The sequence below is a fragment of the Typopeltis vanoorti genome, chromosome 24 (genome assembly GCF_054136105.1).
Source record: "Typopeltis vanoorti isolate ZY-2024b chromosome 24, IOZ_Tvanoo_1.0, whole genome shotgun sequence".
NCBI classification, from domain to species: Eukaryota; Metazoa; Arthropoda; class Arachnida; order Uropygi; family Thelyphonidae; genus Typopeltis; species Typopeltis vanoorti.
Window position 1 is genome coordinate 35755698 of NC_143572.1, and position 20401 is coordinate 35776098.

The following is a 20401-nucleotide window of genomic DNA, read 5'->3' on the forward strand; positions in this document are numbered from 1 at the left end:
AGAAGGCGAATATATGGACGCTTGGGAAAGTGATCATGTCTCCTATAAGGTCTGCATTAGAGCAACTCGTAAGTGCCAGAGAGTGTATTCCCACAAGCTCTCTGGTCGAATTTCATACAAAACTTTCATAGTTTCTGCATTTTGCTTTGAAATAATGCTGGATTTAATATCCACTTTATTTATATAAATTAATATGCATTTTAACCAACTTTAAATATAGAGACACTACAGTGAATGCTAAATATACCGTATTGAATATCCTTCCACTTAAACAACTATATATTTACAGGATGCTACTTTTCTTAAAGACTGATAACCAGTACGTAAGTATTAGAAAAGATACTTACTTCTGCAGAAAATATTTTATCACTAAAGTGCAAAAAGAAATAATACAAAAACACAATATATATTTGGCTCCAAAAATCTTTAACAGTTTACCGCTCTTAATACGAAAGGAAAACAGCATGAACACATACAGAAATCTGATTAGACAGTACCTAAATTTTTATATTAAATACTTGTTTAGAATAATTCTATAAAAAGTAATTAACCAATTTATACCAAGATAAATTAACCAAAATTACCAAGAGAAATTAACCAATGGAAAATATTCAAGTAATTACTGAACTGCATTGTTCTTATTCTACGTGTACATATGAATAGTATATAGACACACACACATTATTCTCTAAATATATTGTCAATATTTTGTGTACTATTTATGCTGTGCAATTGTTACACTTCTTGTAATAACCCGGATGAGCTCATGCTCTTGGATTATACATAGGATGTCATTGTTTTGCAATTTTATCATTTTGAAAAAAAAAATCTAAATGAATAAGATGTAATGTAATGATATGCAAAAGATAATGTAATGTAATAATAAGTAATGATAACTCAATAAATGAAAAAAGATGTAAAATTGGACCACTGGATATCGTGGTCAGTGTCTACAACATGCTGACAAAGGCCAGATTTTTCAGGTTTATTGTTGATATAAGATTGGTGTTCTCATAATCATTTCTCCACAGAACGTCCTGTTTGTCCTAAGTATGAGGCACTCATACTGAACCTCGTAAATACCAGGGAGGGAGAGAGGGGCTATTCATCTTTTAAGTTTATTTCAAATTACTTAATTTTGGCTTTAATTGTAACCTTATTTTATTTTGTAACCACTGACTAGGTGGCTTTCCAGCACATGCTTCAGCTCTGTAAATAGGATTAATATTCTTTGTTCTAGCTTCACCTTGTGATTATACTGATACACTGATGATGACCGGTTAGTTTCTGGTCAAAATATTTGCAGTAATAAAAATTATTTAATCATTTATTGGAGTGATGCTTGGAGGAGCTTTCCAGCAATCTAAGAGATAAGCTTAGGTGTTGAAGATTATTCATGACTTATTTTTAATGGTATTAACAACACCAAATGAACTATTTTATAAAAAGATATTTTATTAACTTGCTTATATTTCACTGAATTTCAAATCGGCATCATCATCAGAGCACAACACAGCATGTATACGTGCCAGCGAGTAAGTTCACTTACTCACTGTCACGTATACATGCTGTGTTGTGCTCTGATGATGCCGATTTGAAATTCAGTGAAATATAAGCAAGTTAATAAAATATCTTTTTATAAAATAGTTCATTTGGTGTTGTTAATACCATTAAAAATATGTCAGGAGCTTTCCGGCAGTTGTATTCAAAATGTAATACTAAACTTGAATTGCATCTGTCTAACAAATCTCTTAATCACAAACATCTATTGTGTAAGCCACTTTGACCAGTACTGAGTTTCACAAATTGGCACACATCACATCCACAGTCTCCTCAGTGCCTCCATAAAACTTGTCCACATCTGTTGAAGATGCTACTTCTTGCCTTTACATCTCATAAATCTGCATATCCAAATTCTGACCAACATTCTCAAATGATCCTCTCCCAGACATCCTCCAATTACTTTTTCATACACGATCAATTTCTGTATCACGTCTTATTTTAGGTCAAACATTATTAATATTACGTCCGCGCGGTTAGCCTAGTGGCTTTGCGCTTCGCAACCATATGCCTGGGGAAGGAGTGTCCTAGGTTCGATTCCCGTCAGAGACGTGAGGAGCTGAAGGATCTTCCTCAGCCATAGCCAAGTTAGCCGGTCTTGGGCGCGGGCAGTAGGGTTTTTTTCCGCCAGTTTATCTGGTGTTTTTCATCCCGCAAGCAGGCAAACCGGCCCTTGAACACACAGGGATACAGCCAAGAATACCTTGAGGCATAGGAGTGACCATTCTATCCTCGTATTTCGGTTACGAAATCCAAGCATGCTTGGAAGGTTGTGGGCCTTAAAGGCCTGTTAAAGCCTTGGGATAGATAGATTATTAATATTACAGCAAACTCTACAGAGTAAAATTCATCATGAGAGGTTCGCTTCACTAGAATTTATATTATTTCAATTTCATAAAATATTTCTATAACATGAAGTTTTGTCCCTTATAAGATATGAACTAACGATTACTATATTTCCATTTCTGATTTCGAATTTTTCTGTTTTTAACTTTCTCTGTCAAAACAGATAAAGTTGATTGAAATCCTCGTAATTTCATTAACAAGTTTCACAAAAAATTTAGAAATTTTTTGTAATAAGTATTTTAATAAAATACGTGTTAACACTATTACATACCCACCTACTGTAAATTTTGGTGGTCCTATGTCATTATCCAAAGACAATCCATAAGAACATGTATACAGTTGCTATTACAATTAGTGATGGAAAAGTAGTGTTGAATCATTTGTAGAGCCAAAACCTATAAATATTATTACAGTACTAAATAAAACTATTATATTTCTTAATTCATCAAAATAAAGCACATTATATTATTAGCAAAGATTTATATATCAATAGCTACTTATGATTATAAATCAGTAATGTCTAACCATTTTTTACAAATAGTGCCATTTTATAAACTTACTTTTGGAAGAGCAACATTCAACTATCCTGTTTTGACTGAAGCTACTATATGGTAAAAACTATGATTTTTAAATTCAAGTCAAAGAGTATGATAGAATAAAAAACAATAAACTCTCATTTTTTTTATTAACAACATATTCAATGGATTAAAGATAGCAATCTTCAAAATAAGAAATATCACTAGAAAAGAGATGAGCGGAATTGCAGGAATACAATGTTGACATTACTGGTGTTATAAAAAGAACTCATAAACAGGTCAGATGCTCCTAAATAATTTTTAAAAGATGGCACATTCAAGCAACAGTGATTGGGAAAAGGAAGGAGTAGCTGAAGTACTTGGCAAGCTATTTTGAGTACTCCAGCTACTACTCCTTGAATGCAGGCAATTTCAGTAGAGTGATGCAGGCATATTTCAAAATGGGCCCACAGAAGATTCTAATATGGAAGAAGCAGAAGATTTTTCAAGTCATTAGAGAGGATAGCTGACATAAAACAGGATATTCCAATTTTTGTTGGAGACCTAAACAGCAGAAGAATGGAAAATTTATCCCAGATATACAAAAATGTTTTAGGAAAATATGGAGGAAAAAACAAAGCTAACAATAATGGCAAATACCAGATAAATTTCTGTTCGGGACATGGGGAGTCATTACTAACACCATCTTCAAACATATGCACATAATGTGGCAGGAAAGAGATGAGGGGGAGTGGGAGCATGTTTGCATGAAATAAGAAGATCTAGGTGATTTCGGTAGTAGTATCTTAGTGGCACTTCAGGTTTTAGTGGTGCAACATGAATGGGTGTTTGCTAGGAGCATGTGCTGAGTAGTATAATCAAGGCTGGGGGGGGGTGAGTATGAGGGGCAATAGGCTTGACATTAGGTAGTGTAACTAGAGATAGGGAAGACATGAAGAATGGTATTGACTGTATCAATGATCTTGAATGAGGGTAGAATGGTTGGAGATAGGGAAGACATGAAGAATGGTATTGACTGTATCAATGATCTTGAATGAGGGTAGAATGGGAGATAGCAGTACTGAGAGAGGAAGTGAAAGGTATGAAAAATAAGTTGATTCATGTGATGGAAAAGATTAGAAGACATAAAAGGCTGACTGATGTCAGATAAACTAGAAGTGTAAGAGAAAGTTATGAAGAGGAGAGAGAATTTGTGAAACATGGAAAGAGATAAATATGAGAGAGTATAGGAACAAAGGATAAAAAGATGACAGAAAAGAGGCTCACTTCCATCAAGAAGAATCCTCAGCGGTGACCTTGCCGAATGGCAAGCTCACCCCACCACTGAGCAGAGCCACTCATATCTCAGGGAAAGCAACCACATCAACCCAAAAGCACATCAGTGGGACCAGACCCAGAACTGATACCAAGATTGAAGTAGTGCAGAAGTCATATTTCCATATACAAGTATCCAAAAGGTGTCACACCTTATTACTAAAGTACTCTGGATTAGAGATAGATGCTGAAAGCTTTTTCACATAGTTATACAATAAATTAAAGATGCCATTATATTCTAGTTTAATCCTTCATCCAAGTGTAACCAAACAAAGTTTGTGCATGAAGTCACTTCACAACTGGGTTACATGTATATAGAGGCTAATGACTCCACATCAATTGCCTCTATATATACAAGTTACCCAGTTGTGAAGTGAATTCACATGCAAATTTTGTTTGCTTACACTTGGATAAAGGATGAAACCAAGAATAATTTCTTGACATCTTTAATTTATTTTACAAAAATAAACTCCTGAGTGAAGTGAAAAGTTCTACACCAGTTAATACCACAGCTATTTACAACTTTTATAGACTGTAGTTATCTAATTTTTTTATGAAAATTATTATAATTTTTTGCTTGTGTAGCTGTCATAAATACAACATATATTTACATCAGTTATACTAATACTGTGCATGGCTGCTTTAAAATGTTATCAAACCATTATATGTATTTGGAGAAAGTTTTTTCACTTGGTTATTGGTTATAAATTAAATTCAAAATACCAAGAAATTATATTCTTGTTTAATCCTTTATCTAAGTGTAAGCATGCAAAGTTTGCACATGAAGTATCTTCACAATTAGGATGTTTATATGTTAACATAGTATTTGGCGTTTAGTTGTAGTAGTTCCTCGGCACAATTTGAATGACGCAGCTGTCGCAGCTCTAATTGCAAATGCCGTGTCACCAAGTCCTCCCCATTTAAGGACTCTATTTTGTGTAACATAATATAGGATTTTGTGGCATGTGGAGCTTGTGGTATGTATGCATCCCAGCAGTTGGATATGTGGCAGTTGAGAGAAAGGAGAGTGCATATATGAGCAAAATGTAGGCAATGGGAGGAATTTAGTGACTTAGATATTATGATAACCGACCTCGTTGCATCAGGGGTGAGAGAATTTCAAGAGATGAGTGTGATAGAAGGTGAGAATAATGAGTGAAATATGAATGAAAAAATAAGAGTAGGGAGCGTGGAAGGCTTGAACGATTGTGAAGTTTTCAGAGACGGTCTTGACTGGGAGGATGAATGGCGAGTAAGAGTGGCTAACTTGCACAGAGAGATAGATGAGCTGAAAGAGGAGATGGAATGTCTCAGGAATGAGATCAGAAGCATAAAAGATGAAATTGGGTGAATGGAAGAGATGAATGCAAGGCAAATCGGAGTAGGAGTGAGAGAGAGAGAGGTATGGGAATGATAGAAGAATAGAGAATAAAAGCAGTAGAAGAGAGGGAATGAGAGAGAGAGGTAAGAATGATAGAAGAGGAGAAAATCGGAGCAGCAGAAGAGAGAGAGAATGAGAGACAGGTATGGGAATGATAGAAGAGGAGAGAATGAAAACAGTCAGAGAGAGGGAATGAGAAGAATGCAAGAGAGTGCTGGAACCAGGGAGAGAGAGTGATGCCAGGACAGCAGGTAAGTAGGGAAACACAGAGTGAAAATGTTAGAGAAGAGAGAGAATGAGGGATGCAGGTGAGCAATCAAGGAACAGAGTGGTAAGAGCTGTGATGTATGCAGATTCGATTATCCATGGTGTGCAAGATAGGATGCCAGAGGAGTGTTTGCCTGGAGGAATAATAGAGTGTGGCTATGGCAATTAAGTGGGGTGAAACGGTGGCCTGTGATGGTGGGCAGGAATGAATTGAGAGACAACGTACATCAGGTGGCAAGAGATCTCAGATTCTTGCTTGAGGTTGTACAAAAGAAAACACAGAGAGGAAAGATTGTGTGTGTGTATGTGTGTGTGTTGTCCAGGTATGATAGTGATGCGTTGAGCAGAAGAGCAGTAATAATAAATAGAATAATAGCCAGAATGTGTTGACAGAAGATGATATAATAACAAGCATGTTTTTTCTTTACGGTCAGAGCATTGATGAGTGTCGATGCTCTGACCGTAAAGAAAAAACACGATTGTTATCTGATGCCTATACAACCAACAGCTACAACATGCCGGCTCGGGCATTGCCCTGATAAACAAGGCCTGCGATACCGAAAGGAAACAGAAACTGAAACTAACAGAACTGTTATCAGTAGGAATGTGGAATGTGCGGACACTCTGGATGTCAGGAAAATTAGAACTACTTCGTGAGGAAATGAAGAGATATCGGTGGGATATACTAGGATTGGCAGAGATGAGATAGACATCATCTGGAGAGATCAATGGATACGAAGTAATATGGTCAGGACATGACACCATGCACGAAGCAGGAGTTGGCTTCCTTCTCAGCAAAAGAGCTCGAGAGGCACTATTAGGCTACAAACCAGTTAATGAATGAATCATAGTAGCAAGATTTCGGGCAAAGCCATTCAACATATCAATAGTCCAGATATATGCACCCACATCTGACAGCACAGATGAGGATATTGACTTATTCTACAAAGATCTGATAGAGATAATAGAAACAATACCAAAGCAAGATGTGCTAATTATTGAACAAGATTGGAATGCCAAAGTAGGAATACATAATGATGGTTGGGAAAGAGGCATAGGAAAATATGGTTTTGGAGAAAGAAATGAATGAGGTGAAAAATTGTTAGAATTTGCTGTGGACCATGAGATGATGATCTGTAACACAAGATTCCAACAAAAGGAGTGTAGAAAATGGACGTGGCGATCAAATGATGGGAAAACCAAAAACATGATTGATATGATTATGATTAAAAGAAGATGGATAACATCAGTACAGCAATGTCACTCTTTTCAAGGAGCGGATATAGACTTGGACCATAGTTTAGTGATTGCAAACATCAAGATGAAATTAAAAAAGAAATATCAACCCCAACATCAGAATAGAAGAGATACAACACGAATAAGTGAAGCAGAAATACGAAGAAGGTACAGAACAGTGTTAGCAGAGAAACTTAAAAGTGTGGAAAAAGAAAAAAACTTGAATTTAAGAGTGAAAAGAGTAATGAAAGCGATAGAAGATGCAGTTGAAGAAACAGTACCAGAAGAAGAGAAGATCAAGAAGGAATGGATTACACAAGAAACACTGAAGTTAGTACAGGAGAAAAGAATGTTGAAGATAAGAAGAGATACATCAGAACAAATAGAAGAGCAATATAGAAGAAAGTGTAATGAGGTGAAAAAAGCAGTCAGAATGGATAAGATGAAATGGTTAGAAGCCCAATGCAACAATATAGAACAGTACTATGGAGAGCATAAAACAAGGGAGGTATACAAAATGATCAGAATCATTAATAGAAAGTGGCAACCAAAACAGACCACAATTAAAGATGAAAAAGGCAAAGTATTGATGAATAAAGAAAAAATTGTACAGCGGTGGACAAGATACTGTAGTGAGTTATATGAAGAAAAACTAGATTCAGATAGCGTTGGGAAACTGACTGAAGAATTGAAGCAGATATCACCATCAGGTAATGAGCATGATATGGACATTTTAAGAGGACAGGTAGAAAAAGCAATAGGACGGCTAAAACACAACAAGAGTCCTGGTAACGATAACATTACTGGAGAAATGATTAAATATGGTGGTGAAAGTATGGTTACAGAAATGCACCAACTATGTAATATGGTATGGAAAGAAGGGAAAATGCCAGAGGAGTGGGTGAAATCAATATTAGTAACATTATACAAGAAAGGAAATAAGCAAGAATGTAAAAATTATAGAACAATTGCCTTGATAAGTCACCTTGGTAAAGTGATGATGATCATATTGACAGAAATATTGAGAACACAATTGGAAGCATACCTTGCAGACGAGCAAGCAGAATTTAGGAAGGATAGAACTACAACTCAACAGATTTTGACAATGAGGTTAATAGCAGAGAAAGCTAGGAGAAAAAACAAAAACATATATACTTGCTTTGTTGGTTTTCAGAAAGCATTTGACAGTATTGACCAGAAAGTGACATTAGCAGTTCTGGAATCCTATGGAATTGATAAAAAACTAATAGCTATATTAAAAGATGTTTACCAGAATGCAGTTGCAGCAGTTAGAATAGGTGATGATTTGGGGAAATGGTTTAAAACAAGCAGAGGTACTAGATAGGGAGACCCAATATCACCAAGCATTTTCATCGCACATTTAGAAAGAGCAATGGATAAAATGAAAGAAGATGCCAAAGGAATATGTGTACACGGAATGAGAATTAACAATCTGAGATTTGCAGATGACATTGTTATTATTGAAGAAGACGAAAGAGAACTACAAAAAAACACTGAAACTGTTAAATGAGGAAGGGAAGAGATTTGGACTTGCTATGAACTTTGAAAAAACAAAGACAATGGTATTTGGTGAGAAGAACATGAAATAAAAGATACAAGAGGATGGAACTGATATAGAAAATGTAGAACAATTCACATATATGGGAAGTAAACTAACATATGACTTGGACTGTAAAAAAGAAATAAAGATCAGGATTGCAAAGGGAAGAACAAATCTGAAGGCCATGGATAACATCTGGAAAAGTAAAGTGATCAGTCTGCAAACAAAACTAAGAGTATTGGAAACATGCATCTTCAGCGGTGTACTTTACACATCTGAAACGTGGGTAATAAATAAGGAATCAAGAAAAAGAATTTTGGCATTTGAAAGAACTTGTTACAGGAAGATTCTAAGAATAGGATGGGTACAGAAAATCACCAATGAAGAACTCTATCAGAAGATACAACGAAAACAGAATCTAATGCAGAAGATTATAAAACGGAAGCTGCAATTATTTGGACACATCTATAGAATGAGTGAGGACTGGAAGATAAAGACATTTATGTTTGGTATTTTGGATGGTTTAAACAGAAGAGGTAGACCATAGAGAGAATGGATAGACGATATAAAAGATTAGTGTGGAATGGGTGTACAAAAACTGCGACACTGTGCACAGGACAAAGAAAGGTGGAAGAAGATAGTGAAACAGGCATCAGATATCAAAGGACAGTGAGCCCATGATTCGTGATGATGATGATGATATAATAACAGGAATAGAAGTAGCAGGGTACAGCATTTTTCAGCAAGATAGGAAGGGAAAATGCAGTGGTGGTGGAGTACTGCTTATGATAAGTGATGATTTATGTCCTCTAAGAGTGGAGGCTTTGGAAGTTGCTATAAGCCAAGGAGCACAGATGGTGGGGAGCAGATGTTTAGGCAGTTGAGCTTGGCAAGTGCAAGAAGAATGATTGTTATGGGAGATTTTAACTACAGCAGTATAAGCTAGGAAGAGGAAAATGCATGTAGTAATAAGGATATGGAATTTCTAGAATTCTTGAGCAACAAATGTCTTAGACAAAAGGTAATAGAGAGAACAAGAGTTTTGGATTTGGTCATTGCCATTAGAAGAGCTGATAATAACAGATGAAATCTCTCCCCCTAGTTAGAGAGAGTGACCATGTGGTTTTGACTTGGAAGATGAACAGACATGCAGAAGAATCAAAGAAAAGGGAATGAATGTGGAATTATAAGGCAGGTGATTATAATAGTCTTAGATATCAACTTGGGGAGTTCCATGGAGGGTGGAATTGGAAGGCCAGAATATCATTAGTGCTTGGAAAATTGTGAAGAAATATTTGTTAGCAGTAATGTTAAACTGCATTCCACGAGTGAAGAAGAGGACACAATTTGAGTGGATGACAACAATATCAAACAGGAACTGCAGGTGATAAAGAGATTATAGAAGAGATATAAGGAAAGCAGATGCATGAAAAATATAATACTCAGGACAGGGGAGTGACTAGTATGGTGAGGAAGGCAAAACTGGAATATGAGAAGAGATTGGCACTAAGATCGAAAGAAAATCCAAGAGAATTTTTTAGCTATGTAGCCAGTAGGAGGAGAAATGATTGTGGAAGAATAACATTGCGGGATAAAAATGGGAATAGAGTGACTGATGCAGAGAACATATTGGAGTTGTTCAATGAACACCTTATTGGAGTATTTCATCCTGGAGAAGTAAATTTTAATAATAGTGGGATAGGACAGGGTCAAGGTTTAGAGGTGCAAGAGGAGAGTGTGTTCCAAATACTGAGCACTCTGGATGTCAGGAAAGCTGTGGGACTGGATGGTATTTCACCATGGGTTTTGAGAGAATGTGCTAAAGAACTTATAGCTCCAGTGACCTGGCTTTTCAATAAAAAAGTCTGGCTACGGAAAAGGTACCCAAGGAATGGAAGGAAGGTAAGATAATGCCATTGCATAAGGGCAATAGCAGACTGGAAGTGTCTAATTATAGTCCAGTTTGTGTGTCATCAGTAGTTGTGCTGTATCAGTAGTTGTACTTGGAGAAATTAGTAAGGGACCATATACAGCACTGGGCAGATGAGGGTAATGTTATCTGTGAGAATCAACATGGATTTGTTAAGGGGTGCGCTTGCTTTAGTAATATGATTGCCTTTTATAATAAAGTGACAAGAGCAGTTGATGAGGGAAAGGCATATACTTCCATTTTTTTGGATTGTACAAAGGCACTTGACAGGGTGCCACATGATAAGCTGATACTTAAGTTGCAGCACATGTGTTTAGATGTCGGGTTAGTCAACTGGATTCAGGATTTGCTGTCTGATAGGTATCAGAGAGTTTTGTATAGTGGCGCAATATCAAGGAGGCATAAGGTTACAAGTAAGGTTCCACAGGACTCAATACTGGAAGCTATATTGTCTAACCTTTAATCAATGACATTGTCAATGGCTTGCAAGGGAATATTCAGTTGTTTGCAGATGATGTGATGGCCCTGCAAGAGGATTTGAATAAACTAGACAGATGGGCAAATGAATGGGGTGTCGGTTTAATGCAACCAAATGTAAAGTCTTGAAATTTGGGATGCATCGATGGGAGGCTGCATACTCAATTGGAGGAGCTGTACTGAAGGAAGTAGGGGAGACAGGAGATCTGGGGTGATGATTGATAGAAAACTGAAATTCAGGGAGCATATTGCAAAGGCAGTGAAGGTAACCCAGAGGATTGCTGCAATACCGAGAAGGATGCTGGTCTGCAGAGATAAAAGAGTTATCATTCCGTTGTATAAGACCCTGATCAGACCACACTTAGACTATTGTTCTCAAATTTGGTCCTCAGGATTTGAAGGAGATAAGTTAACTGTGGAAAGGGTACAGAGGCAGATAACAAAGATGGTTTCAGGCCTGGACAATGTTACTTATTAGGATCGGCTGAGGGAACATGGACTGCAGAGTTTGGTAGATAGAAAAAGGAGAGGTAATATGATCGAGACTTTTAAACTGCTGAGAGGCAGTTACGGGGTTGGCACTGAGGAGTTCTTTCACTTGGTGGAACAGTGGGAAGGAGCAATGACAAGGGACCATCCCTGGAAGTAACGAAAGGAAGTTGTGAGCAAGAGGGTGAGCAGTGGTTTCTTTGCATGGAGGGTGGTTGAACCATGGAATGCATTGCCTAATGGAGTGGTGAGAGCAAGAACGGTCAATGAGTGTTCAAGAAGTTGTATGATAGACTTTGTTTCCCAGGAAGGACCTCCTACGATGAGTTGATTACATGGAGGCCTGAATAATAATAATCCGATCTGATTTTCCCTTTCATTCGTTTCCAACCATAGGTGACTTTGTTGGCATTGTTGCCCACAAAGTATTCCTAGTGTGAGATTTTTACAAGGTAGTTCACCATTGCTTCCCTCTCCCCCCCATTTTATCCGGGCTCGAGACTGGCATATGGCTGGGATGTGTTCATGACTGTAATCCATGTGTGTTCATGGGGCCGGTTTGCCTGTTCTGGGGGACGAAAACCCTGAGTTTCCAGGTGAAACTCCCCCCCCCCAACACCTCCATATGAGACCAGCTAACTCACCTTTAGTCGAAAGAGACCAGATAAAGGTTCCTCACGTCACTGACGGGAATCGAACCCAGGTCTTTCCAACCAAAGGGCTTTGTCTATACTGACTGAGCTATGGTGTATCAATAATAATAATAATAATTATTATTATTATATGCCTTAGTATCCACTACTCAAACTGATTTTGGCTTTTAGTGAGGTATGTTAAAGTGAGAAAATACTTTTCCAAATACTCTGAGTGATCTACATGATCACTCTAAATCTCACTGGGTAATCCTAAATGATAACTACTAAACTCATCACTCCAATGCAGGAAATTCAGTGGTGGCTCCACTCTGTGACAGGCAAAAATCCTACCACTAAGCAGATCCTCTTTACTCCCCAGGAAGCAACCACACCCAAAGATGAACATTATTAAATATCATCAGTGGGAGCCACAAGATACGAAGGTTTAATGCAAAGCCATGTATATCCTATATACAAGTAGGGTAAAGATGTAACCCCTTGTTATTAACACACTCTAGATCAGTGGTCGCCAAAGTGGTCGATATATGACATTGTTAGGGGTCAACAGAAAAATATAAGAAATCATTGTACGGGTAATATTTAATTCAGTTAACTTGGATTACCTTCATCCAGAATGACAACGCAATTAAGAGTGAATTGTGGGAACAGTGACATAATAGGACCTGTAAGATGGAGAAAGGTCATGAAAATAGTTATGGAGGCCAATCAAGTGGGCTAGAATGATGTATTTACCAATAAACGGATGTTCGTGGTTCCTGCCCGGCCAACGCGGTGGGAACGAGATTGAATATGTGTAAGTATAAGTAAATAAGAACCGCGCACGTGTTGATCCAAGTCTCATTTTTACGCATCGACATACAAGTGAGTGTGAACGTTCTAAAATTCATCAACATACATATTATAATCCAATTGTTATCCATTCACAAACTAAACTTCTCTATGTTGAAGAGTTCAGCAGGGCTGGTAGTAATACGAGTGATATTAATACTAGTAGTTTATTAATATCACTAGTAATACCAGTGATATTACTAGTGATTGTAATAGTACTAGTAAAAGTAATATAATAATATATACTATATTATACATATAATAAACACTGTAATAACTATAAAATAAACAATCTAAAAACTCACATAAACGTCTTTTTTGCTTGTCCTATTATAATTACATAATAGTAAAATAGAGGGGGTCGATAAAGAGTGAAGAAACTCTTGACGGGGTTGACGGTCAAAGAAGTTTGGCGACCCCTGCTCTAGATTATAGCTAGTTGTACAAAGTTTTTTCACTTATAAATTAAATTAAAAATGCCAAGAAATTATATTCTTGTTTGATCTTTTATCTAAGTGTAAGCAAACAAAGTGTGTGCATGAAGTGTTACAACTTTCACTACTTGTATATGGGATATATATATATGACTTCTGCATTACTTCAACCTTGGTATCTCTTCGGGATTTGGCTCCCATTGATGAGATCTCAATAAAGGTTGAAACTGGTTTGGGTAGTAGCCCTTCTCATAATGCATAGCATTATTCACAACCAAAAGGATATGTGCTTTGCATTATGGTACACTAAGGCAATTAATGTGAGGATACAAGTAGCCTAGTTGTGAAGATACTTCACAACCTTATCCAAGCATAAGCAAACTTTGTGTGCTTTGCTTACACTTGGATAAGGAATTAAACAAAAATATAATTTCTTGACATTTCTAATTTAGCATTGCATGCATCTATGAGGAGAGAGGGGGGAAAAAAAGCAATGATTCACTATATATGCAATTTGCTATATAAAAGGTCGTCATGGAACATAACATGTTCTATGACTGGGGTACACCTGTAGGTATACAGTATACAGCAGAGTCAAATGGAGACTGGAAAGAATAATAATAGGTATAGGAATACTGGGAGCCACCATAGTTCAGTCAGCACAGAGGAAACCCTTTGGATGGAAAGACTTGGCTTTGAAACCCATCTAGAATGCAAAAAAGTTTTATCGGGACTTTTCGAATGAAGGTGAGTTAATTGGTCTCACACAAAAAGTCAGGTTTTTCATCGTGAAAATAGACAAACTTACCCTTGTGAAAACTGATATCTGTAGATAATTACACTGCTCAAAACAATTAGGGGATATTTTAGTTTCTGTTGGATAATTATAATTTTTTTTCTGCAAATAATTATAACTATTGGGTACTTTGTGCATGAATAAATATTACTTACTCATGGATAAGACGTAATTGATGAGATATTGTTTAAATAATCGATATTTATTACAAATTTAACAAATTATACATTTTAGAATGAAATAATTTTTAACAAGAATAGCCAAAAACACTTTTGTTAATTTTTAATAGGGTGTATGGTCTCCATTAACAGCCAAAACAGTGGTACATCTTGATTGCATGGACTGGATGAGATGATCAAACAGTTCTTGTGGGATATTTCCCTACTCTTCTGTGAGAGCAATTTCGAAACTCTTGAAGCGATCGTTTCGACAAGTCATAACATGATTTTCGACAAGTCATAACATGATTTTGTATACAGTTGCATGTTCTACATTGTTGTATATTAAGAATATTTTAAAATAAATGTGTTACATTTGTAAATTATTTTTATAATTTCATAATTTACAAGAAAACCAAAATATCCCCTAATTGTTTTGAGCAGTGTACTTACTGATGGGCAAGGAAGGCAATGGGAAACAACCTTGTTCAATAATTATTATTCAAGAGTAAAGTAGCAATGCTACCCAAACAACCATTAGTTTAATGAGAAATAGAAATACTGACAATGCAGAGATGCTTCATTATACAAATGCCAGAATATTACAAATAAAGGAAATTGATTAGTTATATTGATATTTTCTACCTATCTACAGATTACTATAATCAGTAAAATGTGGTTGAAAGAAGATGATGTCCTGACAGAAATGCAAGCAGAATGGCATAACATATTTTGGCATGATAAGAAGGGTAATGAGAGTAGTGGAGTGTTATAATATGCGATGAATAAATGCATGTTTAGGCTTAGACGCTGATTTACACTTATAACTTAATTTAATGGTATAAATATAGCACAAAGAAATAATTAAATAGATTTAACTGTTCCAGTGACCTGACTTTCTGGTTGAGAAAACTCTGCCACCTCTGGGTGAGACCAATTAAGTCACTTTCAGTTGAAAAGCCCTGATAAAAAAGACTGCAGATTTGGTCACCTGCATTTCTTGCTTGGGATTGGGAGGCTGCGGAGAGGATTCAGAGACAAGTGACCAAGCTGACGACAGGTCTGTGGAATGTTCCCTATGAGGGAGTGGGTCGTAGAGTTTAGCTGAGAGGTGAGTGGGGGGGGGGGGAATAGATATGATAGAAACTTATAAGTTACTAAAGGGATTCTAAAGATTGATACAAAAGAAATTTTTCATTACATGGGGAGTAAGGGGGAAAACAAAGGGTCACACTTGGAAACTGTCTAACAGTGGTTCGTAACTGTCTATGGACTAGGTTCTTTACTTGGAAAGTGATGAATGAGTAAAATGGTATGCCAGGGTAGTTGTGAGCACCCCAACATTGAATAGGTTTAAGGAGATGTATGATAGGTATTGTGTTAATGAATAGAATGGGTCTCCCATGATGAGTCTTTTGACTCCATGGAGTGCCCATAAAAATAATAATAATGATGATAATAATATTTTGTCTGTTACAGAGACATCTTCAGGAATAAGTGTACCAGTGAATATAATATGTTATATTCACCAAGTCTCAACATAATAGGGGTAACTGAAACAAAAAAGACAAAAACTGGTGAGATCTTTCTGAGCAATAAATACAAAATGTTATATTCAGCAATGACAATCTAGGAAAAGAAGGAGTAGCCATAGTATTCAACACAAAATACGAGGCTAATCTTCTTGATTGGCAGCCAGTCTCAAGTAGAGTAATGTGGGCAAATATGAGAATGGGGAACTGAACAATGAGACTTATTTGTGCCTATGGTTCCACAGAAGGTTCTACTAAGGTAGAAGTGGAGGAATTTTTTGAGGCTTTAGAAAGAGCAACTGACACAATGAAAAAGGAAAAGTCGGTCCTTGTTGGGGATCTAAATAGCAGAGTAGGAAATGATTGTGAGACATACAAAAATATTTTGGGAAAATTTGGAGAAAAGAGCAAATCTAATAATAATGGCAAATATTTGTTGGATTTCTGCTCAGGACATGGACTGGTTATTATTAACACCATGTTCCAACATAAAAATGTGCACAAATTCACATGGAGAGAAGAGACAAGGAATAAGAAAAGTCTCATTGAATTTGTTATTGTTGATAGTGATGTTTTCTCCCTAGTGCAGGACACCAGAGTGTACAGAGGATTTGAAATTGGAAGCAATCACTATTTAGTCTTGAGCAGGATAAAATTGAAATTTCATATTGAAAAGAATAACATGTAAGAAAGTTTTAAAGCAAATAAAAGTTGAGCAGCTCTCAGATGTGAACTGTAGACTAAAATACGCAAAGATTATTGAAGAAAAAATGAAAGAGTTTGAGAACATGAATCAAACCTTGGAGATTCAGTGGCAAACTCTGAAGAAAACATTGATTGATTCTGCCAGAGAGGCATGTGGTGAGGTTATCTGCAAGGATAAAAAAATCAGAACTCCCTGGTGGACACAGGAAGTTAAAGAGGCAGTGAAGGAAAAGAAGAAAGCATATCAAAAGTTCCTGGCAAATAAGTCAGCTTGTGCCCTTAGAGAATACAAAGACAAATGTAAGAAAGCTAAACAGTGTGTAAAACTAGCTAAACAAAAGTCATGGAAGGACTTTGGTAAGACCATAGAAAATAAATATCAAGAAGGTGACAAAATATTCTGGAGGTTGTTGAAGAAGCTTAGGAATGAAGGAAAGAGTGCTGTAAAAGGAGTTAGAGATGATAAAGGTGAAATGAAAACGGGAGAAAAAGATATCCTTGAAGTATGGAGTAATTACTTTGAAAATTTGCTAAATGAAACAAGCAGTGATCACAGCACAAAGGTCAGTGATAAAAAACACTGACCAGGCATGCAGTCAGGAATACATATCCATACTTGAAGTAGAAAAAGCCATCAAAGGCTTGAAATGTGGAAAGCCAGCAGGAGTAGATGATATTTGACCAGAAATGCTGAAGTATGGTGGTATAAAAGTCTTACAGTTGCTGCACTGCATACTTCAGAAGGCCTGGACAGAGAGACAAATTCCCAATGATTGGAGTAGAGCTCTCATAGTACCCACATATAAAAAGGGAAATAAAACTGAATGTGAGAATTACAGAGGTATATTTCTATTGAGTGTTCGTGGTAAGATATATGCAAGTATACTTGAGAAACGGTTGAGAAGAATTGTGGAAGAAAAGCTTGGTGAAGAATAAGCTGGATTCAGGCCAAATAGAGGCTGTCAGGATCAGATCTTCACTTTATGACAAATAGTTGAGAAAGCATGGGAATATAACAGAGATCTGTATTTAAGTTTTGTCGATTTCGAAAAGGCATATGACAAGGTGCCAAGAGAGAAGCTATTCAATATGCTACAGTTATATGGTGTCAATGGGGCATTATATCAAGCAGTACTTAGTCTGTATTTTAGTTGTAAGTGAGCAGTTAGAATTGAAGGAAGTACAGGAAGATGGTTTAATGTTAAATCTGGTGTGAGACAAGGATGTACATTATCCCCTCTGTTATTCATTATCTATATGGATCACATTATGAAGGAAAGTGGTATTAAACATGATATCAAAATTGAAGATGTTAATGTCAGCTCTTTGCTTTATGCAGATGATGTTATACTTCTAAATAAATCCGCTACAAGTCTGGAAGATTCTCTGACTAAATTGAATAACTGTTGTAATAGATATGGTATGAAGGTCAGCAATAAAAAGACAAAGAAAATGAAAATAGGCAGAATCATTGAAAATATCAACTGTGTTGTGAATGGAGAACTTGTGGAACAAGTAAAACATTTCAGCTACTTAGGCACGATTTTTTGTGAAGATGGTAAATGAAATATGGAAATAGACAACAGAATCAACAAAGCTGGTATGGTAGGAAGTCAATTGAATAAATTCATATGGAATAAGAGAGAAATTAGTCGGAACACTAAATTAGCTGTATATAAGACAGTGTTCAAACCAGTTTTAACTTATGGATCTGAGAGCTGGGTCAGAAGTACTGACCAAAGACTAGAGACCGCAGATATGAGTCCTGAGAAAGATTATAGGCGTGAACAGATTGCATCAATGGCAATATCATATTAAAAACGAGGATATTAGGAAAGAACTTGACATTGTCAACATCCAGGAATGCATTAGCAGAGCTAATCTCAGGTGGTATGGTCACTTAAACAGAATGGGCGAGGAAAGATTAGCAAAACAAGTGTTCTCTACCAGGTTGGTAGCAAAACGACCCAGAGGAAGACCAAGATGTAGGTGGATTGATACGGTACAAAGTGCCTTAGACGATAGAAATATAAGATCTGGTAATGTTGGAGTCTTGACAAGTAACAGACTGATTTGAAGGAAAATTGTATATAGGAAGTTAGTAATGATGTAATTTTTTTCATGTAGTACTGTCATATCCTGTACATCCCTTGAGGGTACATGGCAGGAATTTGATGATGATGAGCCTGAAGTCCTAAAAGGGGGTGCCCTCAATGAGTGCTGTTGGGCAAGAAGCCTAAGGATTAAAGTTTCCAAATCTCGGGAAGTTTAACACAAAACCATATTTATTTACATTAGGCTGTTTTATTAAATTTTCTGCTGATTCTAAAAAGAGTTTATCAAGTTTGTATTTGCTGTGATGAAATATGGTAGTTTTTTTGATCTGATGCAGTGCAAGGTATCTCAAGGCATGGTCGGCTAGACCTGACTGACCATAATTGTGGCAGCAGATGTATTTCTTGTGTTCACAAAGGCAGATGATGGCATATCTTCCAGTCTGACCATAATATGAGAAGTTGCAAGAACAAGGAACCTTGTAAACACTTAGAACAGGAGAGTGGAGGAAGACAAGCCATAGACGAGCAGAGAAGTGAGGCCTGCTTCAAATGAGGTTTGAAAGCAGTGCAGAAATATTTTTTCAGAAAAAAAGAAAAAAAAAACATTAAAAAGGCTTCTAAAAGTGTCATAACTGGGCCTTCTGAAGTGTTAAAAAAAAAACAAAAAAACTTTTTATTCCCATCCCCCGATATATCGATTACCAAAAATTCATAACTAACTTATCCTGTCCATCCCATAGTAGATGCTACTGACTCCTTCTCCACCCTTATAAATTAGCCAAAGTGAAATCTTTAATTCCACTTACAGGCCACACTACATTTTTATAAGAAATTCTATTTATTTCAAATCTTTAATCCAAAATTTAGTTTTAAACAATAATGATATCATGGTCAACTTTGATGTCACCTGTTTATTTATAAATGTCTCTCTTTCTGGCACTTTAAATTTACATAAAAATGCTTTCCCTCCCCTGACATTGATATCTTACCCTCTGTATTGGTTCTCTTATTGGAAAGATAACTTATATAACAGCAGAAAGTACATCTATGCCCCCCCCCCCACACACACACACTGCTCTGGCCAATTTCTATATGGAGCATTCTGAAAAATAAGCTGTTGATTCTTCCATTCCCAAACCTTTTACGTGATTAAGATATATTGATGATACGTTCATATATGGCTCAGACACAATGCATTCTTTCCTCCTCCACTTCAATGGCTGATACTCCAGATCCAATTCACTATTGAAAAAGAAAATAACAAGGGTCTGCCTTTTCTAGATAATCTAATCACATATCAGCCCAACACATCTGGCGCCCTTTCTTTCTCAGTTTACATAAAATCCACCTATACAGGTAAGATACATACATAAACCTTCCCCCATCATTCCCTGCTTTCAACAATATGGTGTCATCAAAATCCTTCTCAGAAGAGTATCCAACATCTGTTTTACCCAGGCTTCCCTTACAGCTGAACCCTCCTTTATTCATCAGCCTTTCCTGTCCCATTGTTACAATGCCAAAAAGATCAAAAAATTAGCTGTTCCTCACATTCCTCTCCACATATAGACTACTATTATTATTCCCAATATATGGGGTACCTCAAAAAAAACCAGAACTTTAAAGAAATGCAATCTC

General features: G+C 36.5%; 1 protein-coding gene across 2 annotated transcripts in view; it reads right to left on the minus strand.

Moving 5' to 3' along the window:
* LOC150093103 (ras-related protein Rap-2c-like) overlaps window positions 1-20401 on the minus strand; it is a 76942-nt gene that overhangs the window by 38503 nt on the left and 18038 nt on the right. Inside the window, exon 2 of one of the 2 annotated variants that reach the window (XM_090413582.1) lies at window positions 2686-2801. The gene's annotated coding sequence lies outside the window, so the exon portion shown is untranslated. Of the gene's footprint in view, window positions 1-2681; window positions 2802-20401 lie in introns of both variants that reach the window. The other variant, XM_090413581.1, reaches the window with a different exon arrangement.